We start from the raw sequence: 15743 nt of genomic DNA on the forward strand, positions 1-15743 counted from the left end.
TGATATATTTGTTTTGCAATTTGGTTACAATTGTGTTGTAATATATTTGTATTATATTATCCCTTAAGCAGCCCCACTGGGCAAAACACAGCCATGTCAGACATCCTTTTTCCCATTCTCTACAATAAAGACTTGTAGGTTCATCTTCCACTGTGTTTGTACTCACTTGCCAGTCAGGCTTTCAAGATATCCACAATGGATATGCATAAGATATTTGCATGCAATACCTTCAAATCTATGCAAATCTATCCCACACATATTTATTGTGGGTATCCTGAAAACCTGACTGACTGGGTATATCCCAAGGACTGGATTGAGAACCCCTTTTTTTTATAGACTAGGCGCCTATCAGGCCCCTGCTAGTACTGAAAATCAGTGCTTACCACAGTGGCTCCCAAACCTTGTCCGTGTGGCACCCCAGCCAGCCAGCCAGCCAGCAGGTTTTCAGGATCTCCACAATGACTATTCATGAGAGAAATTCAAACATGCGTGGGATAAACATAAAGGAATCCTGCTCAGAAGGAAGGGATCCCCAGAAGCTTAGCCGGTGGTGGGAGGCAGGGCAGACTTATACGGTCTGTACCAGAGCCAGTGGTGGGAGATGAGGCTGGTGGTTGAGAGGCGGGGATAGTGCTGGGCAGACTTATATGGTCTGTGCCCTGAAAAAGACAGGTACAAATCAAGGTAAGGTATACACAAAAAATGGCACATGTGAGTTTATCTTGTTGGGCAGACTGGGTGGACTGTGCAGGTCTTTTTCTGCCATCATCTACTATGTTACAATGTTACTAAACCTGCATCTAGTAGAGGCAGTGCATGCAGATATCTCTAATGAATATTTATTGTGGAGATCCTGAAACCCTGACTGGTTGGGGTGCCTTTAGGACCAAGTTTAGGAAATACTGGCTTACCAGCCTAGTGCCAGGCAGATGTCTGGGTCCACTAAGGATGTGCATTCAGTTTGAGGGTTCAGTTCAGGAACTTTTACGCATGTAAAGAACACACACTGAGGGGGCCCTTTCACTAAGGTGCGCTGAAAAATGGCCTGCACTGGTGTAGGCGTGTGTTTTGGATGCGTGCAGGTCCATTTTTCAGCGCACCTGCAAAAAAGGCCTTTTTGTGGCCGAAAATGGACATGTGGCAAAATTAAAACCAGTGTGTGTCCATTTTTGACATGAGACCTTAACGTCACTCATTGACTTAGCAGTAGGATCTCATTCATTAACCAGGTGGTAATTGTCAGCACGCGTACACTGCCAATTACTGCCAGGTAATCACCCCGTGGTAGAAAATTTCTACCGCATGTTTTGGATGAACATCAAAAATGGAATTACCACCCGGGGCATGCAGTAGCTGGCAGTAGTTCCAATTTGACGTGTGCAGTACGTGCCTTAGTAAAAGGGCCCCTGAATAAATTAACACATGTAGAGGAGTTGGCTAATGGTTAGTGCAGTGGCCTGGGAATTGGGTTTGATTCCCACAGCAGCTCCTTGTGACATAGGTAGGGTTACCATATTTTGTCCCCCAAAAAGGAGGACACATGCCCCACCCATTTCACGCCCCATCCTGCCCCCTTTCACACCCTGGCCCTCGCTCCGCCCCCCTGTCACATTTTCCCCTTTCCCCTGTCACACACCCTGTCACTCCCCCTCCCCTTACCTTACTAATGCCCTGGTGGTCTAGTGACCTCTTTGAAGCAGGAAAGAGCCCCCTCTTTCCTGCCCGGAGCGCTGCCCTGCATGCATCCTTCCTATTCGTGATCTCAACGCCAATTCAAAATGGCCGCCGAGAGTTAAAGTCTCGCGAGGTCTTTTCAACTCTTGGCGGCCATTTTGAATCAACGCCAAGATCACGAACAGGAAGGATGCATGAAGGGCAGTGTTCCAGGCAGGAAAGAGGGGGCTCTTTCCTGCCCTGAAGGCGGAAGAGGTCACTAGACCACCAGGGCAGTAGTAAGTAAGGGGAGGGGAGGCTAGCAATCTGCCCGTTTGTCCAGAAATCCGGACAAATGGGCAGATTGGCAAAACCCACCCGGTTGCCCGGACATGTCCTCAAAAAGAGGACATGTCTGGGTAAATCTGGACATATGGTAACCCTAGACATAGGGCAAGTCATTTAACCTTCCATTGCCCCAGGTACAAAATAAGTACCTGTATATAAAATATAAGCTGCTTTGATTGTAACCACAGAAAGGCAGTATATCAAATCCCATCCCCTTTGCCAAAATTGATCTGAAAATAAACCATGCTTCTGGTGCTCACCACCCACTTACTGAAAGGCTGAATCTAGCTTCCTAATAAAAGTAGGCCCTTGCTTATTTCAGCATATAAATATCTGCACACAAATCAATTTGGCAGAATGCATCGTAAGGTGTTTTTGTAGTAATGCAGGTGATATAGATAAAAGTGTTTAGCATTTACTGTGTTGGTATTTTACATTCTGAAGTAATAATATTTGAAAGACAGAACCAGAACAAATCTTTATTTGGATTTTACTCAAACCTTTTTTTTTTAATCTCAAGATGAGTTACATTCAGATACACTGGGTACTCCTCTGTCCCTGGAAGGCTCACAATCTAATTTTGTACCAGAGGCATTGGAGGGTTAAGTGATTTGCCCAAGATCACCAGCAGTAGCAGTGGGATTTGAACCAGGTACCTCTGGATGTCAAGACCGGTGCTCTAACCGACTCCTCCACTCAAATTTATATTTCAAAAAAAGTATTTATTTTACTTCCATGTGATTTTTTTTCTTTAATCATATATCATTTGAATTATGACAGATTGATGCATTAAGTTTGCCAAACTTTTCTTTCTTTATATTTTGCATGAACACACTGTAACATTTATTACACTATTAGGTCCAAAGAAGTCTGCTGAAAGGTTAAATGCTTGATTAAGTACCTGATTGTGTATTCCAGTGCTTGATTAAGTGCCTGATTTTGTATTCTGTTCTAAAAAAAATAATAATATACAGGCATACCTGAGGATGCATTAACCTAAGAGGCTTTCAATGGCTGTCAGTTATATAGAATTCAGTTATGAAAATGTCAGCAGAAGACGTAACCTCACTTAGCATTACACGGCCTGATAAGACTTCAGTTCCATGAAAAGCCCATCTTTAAAATGAATAGCTAGAGATAAGATTAGCTGTAGCTGATCTAACACTAGATATTTTCTCTATTTTCTGTTTTCAGAAGGATGGAACCTTTTCAGAACCCCAATTATGTGACTTCTGATCAGAAATTCTGAACATAACTTCAGGGAGGCATGAAGTGACAACTAAGCTGCTTTGCAGAGCTGGATAACACCTCTATAAAAATCAATAGGTCTCCCTCTCATAACTGCCACTTCTCCGTTACTTTTTCCTTCTTTCCTTCTCAGACTTGCCTTCCCCTACTTTTTTTTCCTTATGATAACTAATCCCCCTTTCTTTATCCCAAGTGCTGTTCTGTAAAGGCCTGGGTAAATGGTACCGTGCACAAACGCAAGGGGGGCATGCACATCAGCAGAGCAGGGTGGTACATAGGCATGTCTCCCACTTATACACACTGCTTCTGGAATACTGCAAGTTATGTGTGCTCTTGCTGCATATAGGTGTGCTCAGTTATGCCAACCAGCCAGGGCCAGATTAAACACTGTGCCTCATCTGGTCTAATGATTAAGCATTTCCTCTCCCCCCCCCCCAGTTCCAAAATCTGTATCCCCTACAACCTTGGCCAGAGTCTACGTTTCTCTCTCTCCCCCTTCCTGTCTGCAGGTCCGGCATTGCTCCCTCTTGCTTCCCCCTTCACCCCCTCCCTGTGGGTCTGGCATTGCTCCTTCAGCCCCTACCCGTCCCCCTGCCTCTAATCCTGCAAACTTGCCATGGGTGGCCAGCAGCAGCATGAAAACAAGCAGTCTGCAGCCATCCCCTGGGTCTTCCCTCTACTATGTCCTACTCACAGGAAATTGCATCAGAGAAGGTGGGATGCAGCAGAGGGAAGGCGAAGTGACTAGCCAGAGGCTACATGTTTTCACACTGCTGTCAGCAACTCATAGCAAGTTTGCAAGACTGAGTGTGGGAGTGAAAGAGGAAGGGTAAAGGTTGTGATGCTGGACCTGTGAAGAGGGGGATAGTGGAGAGAGAGAGAGAGAGAAAAGAATAGACAGAGAGCAGTGAGGAGAAGGAGAGAGAGAGAAGCTGGACCAATGGATAGAGGAGGAAGTGGGAGAGATTCCAGATCCATAGGAAGAGGGTTGGGGGGGAGATAAAGTTACCAAACCACAGGGGCCCAATGAGTGGGAGTACCAATGAGGTGGAAGGGGGTGCCACTGATGCAAGGGTAGGACTCCAAAGCAAGCTGGCTCAGAGTACCACAATCCCTTAACCCATCTCTGATGCCATCTCTAAGGCTAGTGTAAGTGCAGGTGCCTAAACATAAGGTGCACTGATGCTGGGTTACACTAGTATTCTATTAAGAATTCTGGGTGTTCAGATGCTGATATAGAATAAGCCCACCCCGTACGGCATTAAGTAGTCTAGAAAGAGTCACCAACTTATTGACTTGCCACCTAAGTGTCTCTGCAATGCAAGAGAGCAGCAGGGAGGCACTGATCCTGGAAGAGAAGAAAGGATGCAGCAGATATCCCCTGGATCTGGGCAGAGGGCCAGGTATCTAGAAAGAAAGAAAGGTATCTGTGACCACATCTGATTTCAATCCAGCTCTGAAAGATATTCAAGAGAAAGAGTATAGAGGATTGCACTGGAGGTTTGAAGACTCCTGGGAAAATGTTGTGTTTGATATTATTTTTGCTTTCTGCTATTTTTATCATGAGCCTGTCTTTTTTGCTTGAAAACTATCTTTTAGTGAATTTTGGTTCAGAAACCCAAGTCTGGACTGGACTGTTAAGTGCTGGCAAAGTTGTGAGGAGTGTGGATTAATTTCCTATCAGTCTCCTCCCATCCCCCCCCCCCCCCCCCCCCCCCCAGTTATACTGGTCCTGCCAGGACCAAAAATCCTGTGTCCAGAGAGAATAACCCTGCAAGTCAGTGTTACCTCCATGAAGGTGTGCTGTGCCATCCCCACCCTGTCTGCCAAACAGCATATACCACCCATTTGAAAACCAGTCCATACTACCCAATTTACCTCCTAGGTATGAAGAAACAAACATGGAAGTTGCCTGTTGGTTGGTAGAGGATCATGAGATCTGTAAAGTCCCATGAGTACCAGCCATAACTGATTAATGTGACTGACCGAAGAATGGGTATTCTACAGTAGAGTCCTGATTACCCAACTGTTGGTTATCCAACATTCAGTGTTAACTGATGGTTGGTAATTGATCTCTGCCCCCTCCCTTCCTCTCGTCCCTCAACACCCCCTCCCAAAAATGCCTTTGCACCTGCCCATAGGCCTCCCCAGGCCTATTTCACAAGTCTTGGTAGTCTAGTGGTGTACTTGGGGCAGGTGCAATCGCCAGTTGCTCCTGCCCATGCCAGCAATGTTTTCAAAATGGCTGTTGTGACCTCTAGTCGCAGCCTCTAAAGACTGCCGATAGAGGTTTCAGTACCCATTTTGAAAGCATTGCTGGCATGTGCATAAGCAACTTGGTATTGCTTCTGCCTGACTATACCACTGGACCATCAGGGTTTGTAAGGTAGGCCTGGGAGCCTACAGGTAGGTGGGGGTCCTGGAGGGGAAAAGAGGGAAGGATTTCACTGAGTTTGGCGGTGAGGATTGGGGGGAGTGAGGAAGGAAAGAAATCACTGTATACAGTGGAGTCTGGATTATCTGAATTTTCAGATATCCAACATGGGCTCATTTAGTTTGGATAATCATGACTCTACAGCATTTCTGTTTCTATTTTTGGCTTATACACCAATTTACAAGTTCACAAAAGGGCAAACCATTGCTGTTCAGAGTAATTTATAAAATAAAAATTATAAAAATAATACATGCGAACCCCAGTTTTCTATAGGGGTTCAATGTGGGAAATGTGACATTCAAGTTGGGATGTTCACATTTTCCTCAGTATTTTACAAAAGACTATGCTGACTGTGGAGCCTTTTGTAAAATATTGTAGAAAACGAACCTAACATTGGTTCAGGCCTAAAATGATTATAAAAACTGACAGGCCAGAGCTTGTGTGACACTGGCCTGAACTCCAGTATGGCTCAACTCATGATCCGTTGAGACACCCTGGTGCAAACAGAAAAGAGGGAGAGGCGAGAATGGAAAAACAGAGTAACATGGTGCAGCCAGTGGCGTAGCAAGGGCAGGGTGGTGGGGGCGCTCCGCCCCAGGTGCACGCTGCTGGAGGGTGCAGAGAGCAGCCGCGCGCTTGTCGGCACTGCTGGTTCCCTGCTCCCTCTGCCCCGGAACAGGTTACTTCCTGTTCTGGGGCAGAGGAAGCAGGGAGCCAGTGGAGCCGACAGGCGCGCGGCTGCTCTCTGCACCCGGGGGGGGGGGGCTTGATGCGTCGGGGAGGGGGTGTCATTGTGCCGGGGGGGGGGGTGTCATGCTGCACCCGGGGGGGATAGACGCCGCTGCACCCAGGGGGGTGCACAGCGGTGATCCGCCCCAGGTGGCAGCCGACCTAGGAACGCCACTGGGTGCAGCAACATGGTGGTTACAGATGTTCTGCAGTTGCAGAGCCAGATAACTCCAGAGGAAGGTGACTTTAAAAGTATTCTTAGAAGAAACAGCATTATTATTAGCATTTCTAGGCGAGGATTATTATTAGCCTTTCTGAGTACTAACCAACTAATTATAATATAGCCAATCAGTGTTAACCATAATATTATCATATATCCAATAAGTGTGATTATTGTCAGATTACCTATGTATGACCTGTTATGTTAATGAACGTATATAAGTGATTGTATTTCCTACTTCTTTGGAGACAGTCACAGCCAGTACCTTTGTGCAAGCAGGGCTGCTCTCCCATGTGAAACTAATCAATTGTATCTGCATTGGCAAGTAATAGAATTGTTTTTCTTATAAGGAATAAATCCTATTGCTTTCTCATACGTAGCCTTGGGTCTTTTATCTTTGCAAATTGGCTTTGGCTGTATTCTCATGAGAAATTACTATTTGTTATCTATGCTTGGTAAGTAATAAACAATTGCATTTCTCATACCTACGTAGCCTTGGTTTATTTATTCCACCTATTAGGGGGTGGCTGGTCCATACTACTCTAGTAAGGGATAAATAAACCTAAATAATTCAATATGTAGAAGGATGTGCAAGAGTGCACATGTATTTGCTGGCATGTATAATCGGCTCATCCATTTTAGAAACCTACATATGCAGAAAAAGTGACATCTTTTTCTGGTGTTGCATTCATCACACAGATAATGCAAGGCAAACAAAGCAGAGGGAATCAGCAATACAGACAAGAAACCATAACAAGAAGGAAGCAGTATTTATTCAGAGACCTGACACGGTCCATGTTTCTGCAAAATGTCTGGATCAGGAGTCATATGATAGTCTCATGGATGAAAATCTTCCTATATCAAATACTGTACTGTAAGTGATACTACTCTTTTTCTGAATAAATACTGCTTCCTCAATTAAGATATTGCTACTGTACTTTTGTCTCACCTGTGGCCCATTACACTCACTTTTGCAATCACATTATGTCATGCTCTAGTGCTACTTTCAGCAGCCTCTCCAACCTTCAGTGATTTAGTAGTAGGAGCAAAAGGAAGGAGCAAAATGTCTGGCTGACACTTCCTCAGGTTGGGTGGGCTTCCTCTCTCTGCACCACCAGCAAGCATATTCTCAGCAACCTGATATTCTTCTGATAGTTGCGAATCAAAGAATAAAAGACTGGATTAGTCATCTGGGTTTAGCCTTTCTATTTAACCATCACAGCAAAACAAATTTAGCAGAAAAAAAAAAGCCCCAAAGCACCAGCTCTGCTAAGAGCAACCAGGTCAAATGTTTAGTCCTGTTTTTGTATGTTTTTAATAAAGGACTATTGAGTACACACAATATGGTGATGAACAGCAGTGGATATTTTCTGCATTTTCCCTAAAGAAGCCCCCACAGGTAAAACATGGACCCATGTTGGAGACCTAAATAAGGAGAGTTCATCACAAACAAAAACATTGGAGATTTCATTCAGGAGATTCTATTGTATAACTAGAAATATTTTTAAAAATTTGCAGCTTACCATCACTGGCACATACAATTTCTTTCCTTCAATTTTATTGATTTGAATATTTTGAAAATATAATATTCAAAGTTGTTGTTTTTTTTTAAGATAAGCATATAGGGCTGAATACAGTAAATGGAACTGAAAATTAGGCACCAGGAAAAATGTATGTTCAGTGCTATTGTTACTGTCATTGACTGGTGGGTGAGCCATTGGTCACTGAAGAGGGTGTCCTGAGTCGAAGACCCAGAGGCCCAAAACAGCGGTAGACAGTCACCTGTATGAGCAAAGAGCAGGGGCAGCTGAAACAGCCTATCCCACAATGGCTTTGGCAGAGCTGCAACAGAAATGTACTGAAACACTGGAGCAGCCATATCCCAGGACGGACTTCAGCTGAGCTGAGACAGGAACAAACAGAAGCACTGGAACAGCAAGACAGGAACCATTTGAAGTCCAAGCACTGCAGGAGTCAACAATGTTGCAAAGGCATAGAAATGTTGAACCAGCGGGTTTAAATCTCCCTCCCCTGCCTGACATCATATGGTGACGCCCTGCCTGTCACACAGAAGCATGCGCTCGGTTTACGTGCACCTGCCTAACGCCCCTGCTGCAGGGGGGGGGGGGGGTTCAGAAACACACAGCCCCTGCCGCCACAAGGACCGCAATCATCGGTGTCCAGTTTGGGATGGCTGAACCACGGCCTCCCATGGTGCAGTAAGTGTATGCGGCAGCCATGACAGCTATTCTATGAAGAGCACTCTGGGCTGGATGCCATCTATAGAATAGCACTGAATATGCATTCCAGCACCCAACTTTGGGTGCAAGGACTTACACCAACTGAAACCTGGTGTAAATCCTAGGGCACACTGTCCCCAAATTCTATAACACTGCATGTAAATCTTTAGAACACCCCGACCCACCCAATGCCCCTCCCATAACCACACCCCCTTTTGGGTTCTGCATGAGAGAATGTGGGCATGAATCCTTACAGGATTGCACATAGAGCCACACAGAAATCCAAATTAGAGCCAATTATCAATAATTGATTAAAAACCAATTATTGATTGTTAATGGACCATTAATTTGTGTGTAGATCACAGGATTGCACGCAATTTTGGGCACCATTTACTGAATCTGGGGGATCGTTTTTTTTCATGTGCAAAGATTAGTCTAATGTAATGAGCACACATTTTCCTAAAACTTTTTAATAATATTCTTGAATTTAGTTTAAGTAATTTATTATATCCAAAATCATATTGTGACTTAATTACTTGACTTAAACTCAAACTTAAGGTGAGTTACAAACAAGGTACACAAGTTATTTCCCTGCCCAGAAGATACCTGAGGCAATGGAGAATGAAGTGATTTGCTGAAGACCACAATGATCATTGATGGCGAAGTACGATGTAAACTCCAGAGTCCTTAATTCATAGCCTGCTGCTCTGACCACCAAACTACTCCTTCACTCCTTTGTTGATTTGCAGGATTTTTTTTGGGGTGGGGGGGGAGGCAAAATCACTTGTGAAATTTTTTAATCTGATTGCTCAGAAATTAATATATTAAAAACTAGGGGCAGCAGAATGAGGTGGGCCACAGGCACCATGACCACACCAATATTTTGCCTAATGGTGATGTGTTATGTCTGACCGAAGAAACAGCGGGAAAATCCCCACATAAAACACAGATGTTATATTATGTATGAAAGGATTGATTTTCTCATTTTATACTTTAGTCCAGTGGTTTCCAAACCTCATCTCAAGACCCCACAGCCACTTGGGGTTTTAGGATATCCACAATGAATACACATGAGACACATTTACATATGATGGCAAATCATGTGATGCAGGAAGGTGCTCTTGTTTCATTGCTACAAGTCACCTGCAAGTACTTCCACATGTTCCTGCATCACATGATTTGCCTTATGTGACTCACTCACCAAGCACTGTTTGATCACTGAGCTTCATCATCTAATGGGAGAACTTGTCAATTTAGGATTGGCTGTTTTTCTATCTAGCCCGTCACTAGCACTACGGTACCAGTTAAGTCGATATTCATCTCTGAGGCAGGCAGCACTGCAGCCGAAACATGGACCGTGTGGGATCCTAGCTTCCATATAAGCATTTTTTTTTTCTTCAGTCCTTTTTGGCCTGTTGTGGTTTGTGATAGCCATCAACCGTCCCTACTTTTAGAAGATTTGTAAAAAAAAGTAAAATCATAAATTTTAAAGCTTTAGAAAATGGTGATTTCTTTTTCATAATTCACATATTTACTCAAAACCAGTACATCAGCCCTCAGTTATTATATACGGTGCTTAATCAGGCATCCTAGAACTGAATATATTTTAATAAAAATAAATCATACTGTTCTAATTATTCATTAGAACCATCATGAAAGGAAATGCCTGAGGGGGAGGAAGGAGAGTCATTTTGATCAGAAGAGTACTCTAATGAAGCTGGCATACAACTCAGCCTTTAGTCATGACATCTGTCACTCGATAGAATGATGTAAAACATCCATCTGTCTTTTATGCTCAAAAAATGATGAGAAAAGTTTTTTTTATTTTTATCTACATCAAAGGTCTAACTCTCAGGGCAATATAATTTCTTAAGGCATACAAATTCATATTATCAAGCTGAAATATTGTGATTGTTTTCTGGATTGGAGCATATAAATCTATAGAGAACAGAAAAGAAGGTTCTATTGATTCCAGGTTACTGATCCTTGGGATCACCAGGGGTGAAGATATTGCAAAGGTAGCATCCATGTGCCTCGGGAAGAGGATTGCCATTCATATAGACCATTCACTAGCAGAAGAGATTGGAGGTGTCTAAGAGGTACTTTTATTCCTGATCCCAGAATTTTTAACAAAAATGTGGCTGACATATGGCTAGCTGAAAATCTCCTTCCTCGTTATCACAAAGATATACAGATTGCTTAGCATCTAGCTTTTCAACTTAAAAGACCCAGGAGCTTGTGCTCTCTCAGCAGTGTAAAAGTTTTCAGACCACAGAGGAAATTGCAAAATCATTCACATACCCATACCCAAACTCCAGCAAGGCATGTCTGTTCTATCTGGTAATAAATAGATATAAAACAAAACAAAAAAGGATGCTAGAAAGATACCTTTTTTATTTGACTAACTTAATACATTTGTGGACAAGTTTTCAATGGAGCTAGAGACCTGAAGCAGAGTGACAGAATTTTCTAGTCATTACCAAAGAGCTGTTACAATGTAGTACATCATACTTTAAATTATATATCATCCTTGTCCATCAAAGGTTTCAGGGCAGTTTGCAACATTATATATAATATCACATACATAAGAAAATATAAAATACAATATGATAGGAAATGCAAGAGCACATATAATAGAGGGGTCATTTACTAACAGCTAACAGCATGTTAACTCCTGCAGGCCTCATTACATAAATGGGCCCTTTAGTAGACAACGGTGATTATTTTTGGAAGCCTTATTCATGATCTGCATGTGTAGATATCAGGATTTTCATGAGTATATCAAATAAATATAGAAACCCCAATTTTAGAAAGCGGGGATTTGCATATGCACACTGTGAATGCATACATATGGCAAGAAGGAATGGCTTAGGCATAATTAGGATGGGACTAGAGTAAGATCAAAATATACATTCATTCCCTATTTCAGAAGGGGAATTTACAGTACATCCATTCTCATTGATCTAAATGTCGGGATCTACAGATGCTACTGGTGGTCTAGGTTTTTTGAAAGTGCTTTTAGGCTGAATTTGAATGGGCCAGAGATGAAGCATGACATATCAACTCAAGAAGTTTATTCCAAGTGTCTAACACAGCAAGAAAGAAAGAACAAAGACTGGAGTATAGGGAGAGATACTGAGGAGCTGCAGAAAGAATACACAAGTTTGAAGTTTGAACTGTGCAAGGAACTAGTGAGGGAGCCAATGGGGGGTGACTTGGGAAGATGGTCAATGTCAATGTAGCAACAATGGCAGAAGATAAGTCAGGCAGAAGAATTTTGAACAAGATCAAAGGGGATAAATAAGGTTTAGTGGGAGACCTGTGAACAATAGGCTGCATTAGACAAAGCAGAAGGTGATGAGAGCATGAATAAGAGTGATAAAGAAAGAAACAACAGATGGAACAGTACGTGTGTGGTTCAGATTCTATCTCTCAGACAGGCAACAATCCATAATGTTTGGCAGCACCTCATTGCCACTGACCTGTGGTCAATATCTACTTCAAGCCACTTGCTGAGCTGTTAGGTCAATGGACACGCAGTTCTACATGGAAAATGTGCAGCTACTCATACCCATTGAACCTGACTTGCCTAAGCACAACAAACTTTGACTGAGCCCAAGTAAAACCGAGATTCTCTGGGTCCCTAACACAAGTGGGAATCCTGTTCAGAAGGAATGGATCCTCAGAAGCTTAGCGGAGATTGGGTGGCAGCACCGGTGGTGGGAGGCGGGGTTATTGGTTGGGAGGTGGGGCTAGTGCTGGGCAGACTTCTGTGCCCTTGAAAATGGCAGATACAAATCAAGGTCAGGTATACACATAAAGTAGCACATATGAGTTTATCTTGTTGGGCAGTCTGGATGGACCATACAGGTCTTTCTCTGCTGTCATCTACTAGTCTTTTGAAAATCCAGATACACAATATCAGCTGGATCACCTTTATCCACATGTTTGTTAACCCTTTCACAGAAATGTAGTAGATTGGTGAGGCAAGATGTCTCTTCACTAAATCCATGTTGGCTTTGTCTCATTAATCCATGCTTTTGAAAATGCTCTGTAATTTTGTTCTTTATAATAGACTCTACTGTTTTGCCCAGCACCAACACCAGGCTCACCGGTTTATAATTTCCTGGATCACCTCTGGAACCTTTTTTTTTTTTTTTTAAATTGGCGTTACATTGGTCACCATTCAATCTTCTGGTACCATGCTTGATTTTAAAGATAAATGACATATTACTAACAATAGTTCAGCAAGTTCATTTTTCAATTCTATCAGTATTCTGGGATGAATTCCATCTGGTCCAGGCAATTTGCTACTCTTCAATTTGTCAATTGCCCCGTTACATCTTCCAGATTTACAGAAATTTGATTCAGTTTCTCTGACTCATCAGCTTTGAATACCATTTCTGGCACCGGTATCTCTCCCAAATCTTCGGTCCAACCGATTCTTTTGCCAGCTTCTTGCTTCTAATATACCTAAAAGTTTTTACTATACGTTTATGCCTTCAACACAATCTTTTTTTCAAGTCTCCCATTGCCTTCCTTATCAGCGCTTTGCATATCACTTACCATTCCTTATGCTGTTTCTTATTATTTTCACTCAGATCCTTCTTCCATTTTCTGAAGGATTTTCTTTTAGCTCTAATAGCTTCCTTCACGTCACTTTTTAACCATGCTGGCTGTCGTTTGGCCTTCCTTCTTTCCTTCCTTCCTTCCTATTTTTTTTTAATACATGGAATATAACTGGCCTGGGCTTCCAGGATGGTATTTTTGAAAAGCATCCACACTATGTTACTATGTAATTTGAGGAGAGTGTTAATTTTTATATGATGAAGACCATTTTAAATGTGTGTTAATTGAAAATGTAGTTTAATTTGTAGGCTTAGCTTTTGTTAAATTGATTTATTTTAACTACACATTTAAAGGCACATTACAGCACTGAATGCACACTAACAAATGCACATCTTTAGCAGATTTATGTAAGCCTAGGGACCTTGAAAGACTAACTCTTCCCACCCTCCCCCTATTCACCCTTACAATGGGGCCCTTTTACAAAGCTGTGGCAAAATGTGGCCTTAGTGCACCCTTTTGTGAATCTTTCCTGTGCACTAAGGCCAATTTTTGCCATGGCTGGAAAATGGCTGTTTCTATTTTCAGTATTAATGTCCACTAGTGTGGCCACTAGCACATGGGCCTATACTGTCACCCATTTTGTAGGTAGTAAGAGCTTATGTGCTAATCACGTGCTAATCAATTATTGCTAGCAATGTGGCTGTGCTAACTGTTAAATGCAGACATACCCACTCTCCACCCCCAGACATGCCCCTTGGTGAAAAAATAAATTTTATTTTTAGTGCATGGGTAGCATGTGCACATCAGGATTTTACCCTCAACGCACCCCGCAGTAAGCCCTTTTAAGCTATGGTAAGCATGCATTAGAGCTTACCACAGCTCAGTAAAAGGGTCTCTAAGAAAGAACCCTGGGAGCATAGGTTGTTTAATGGCCCTGAAGCTTGTAATGTAGATGGGCCAAGGTGATACCATAGCTTTACAAAGTGTTAACCTACACCTGCATAGGTAAATACTAGAGCACGATTTTAAGCAGTTACCCTGAAATTCTATAAATGATGCTCAAAATTACACATGGAAATTTGAGCATGTGCCTAATTTGCATGCACAGTTGAATAATGAGCCAATTAGCACCAATAATTGAGTAATAATCAATTATCTGCACTAATTAGCATTAACTGAAATTGACGTACATAGTTGTAGTTGCAGGCATCCACGCGTAAATTTTATATGTGGCTTCAAAACGGGGGATGGGAGGGTCATGGGCAGATCAGGGGCATTCCTACAATTTATGCGTGCTGTTATAGAATAAGGAGGCTCCATGCCTAATTTAGATGCAAGGATTTACACCAGGGTTTACTTGGTATAAATCCTCACATCTAAAGTTAGGTGCCGATCCTGGCACTAAGTGTATTCAATAAACAGCACCTAACTTTGAATACCATTTATAGAACAGCACATTGCATGTTTTTTTTTTTTGGGTGCAGATATTTTGGCACTATTTATAGAATTTGGTCCTTAATGTACAAAATAAGTACCTGAATATATGTAAACGGCTTTGAATGTAGTTGCAAAAAAACCCCTCAGAAATGCGGAATATTAAGTCCAATTTCCCTTCCCTTCCCATTGTATATCTGAATGTGTGCAACATAGGGAAATGAGAGATTACATGTTAACCAAACTGCAAAATCAGTACCCAGTGAGTGCTTTGAAAGTGTTTTTGTCTATGCAATCATAAAATAAACTTGCAGCTGTGGATTATGAGAATCCAGAAAGGCAAGAGGGTTAAGCATGAAAATCTGTCTTTTTCAGCCGTGCTTGAGTAAAATGACATCTGGAATGCTGTACCAGACTTGCCTTCATCCATAAACAACTTTGTTATAAGATCTAATATCAAAGAGAAGCTTGACAAACTCCATTTGAGACTCCAGAGTTTGTTGTGCTATCTCTGTTATAAGGATTTATTCTGTATAATGATTTTCATGCCTGATATTTTCCCTATGGCTAAAAGAAACACGTGTCTGGACCATACTTCAAATTGCCAACAATAAAAATATTTAGACTAAATGGCAGCAGAGAAATAATTCAGTAAAATTTTGTTCTGGTGTTTTGGGAGGATTTTTTTGCATGAATCTAATGGAAGGATTCCTTCTAATCATTTGGAAGGTAGTACTATAACAGGGTGCCTGTTCTAATAGGACAGGAAGTCGCTTATTTTAAATTCCTGTCTCTATAGAGTATTTGATAAAGACACAAAGCCTAACACAAATCCTGCAGAAATAGCACTTAGGTGGTGGGCACTAAC

Source organism: Microcaecilia unicolor, chromosome 4 (assembly GCF_901765095.1).
Source record: "Microcaecilia unicolor chromosome 4, aMicUni1.1, whole genome shotgun sequence".
Taxonomy (NCBI): domain Eukaryota; kingdom Metazoa; phylum Chordata; class Amphibia; order Gymnophiona; family Siphonopidae; genus Microcaecilia; species Microcaecilia unicolor.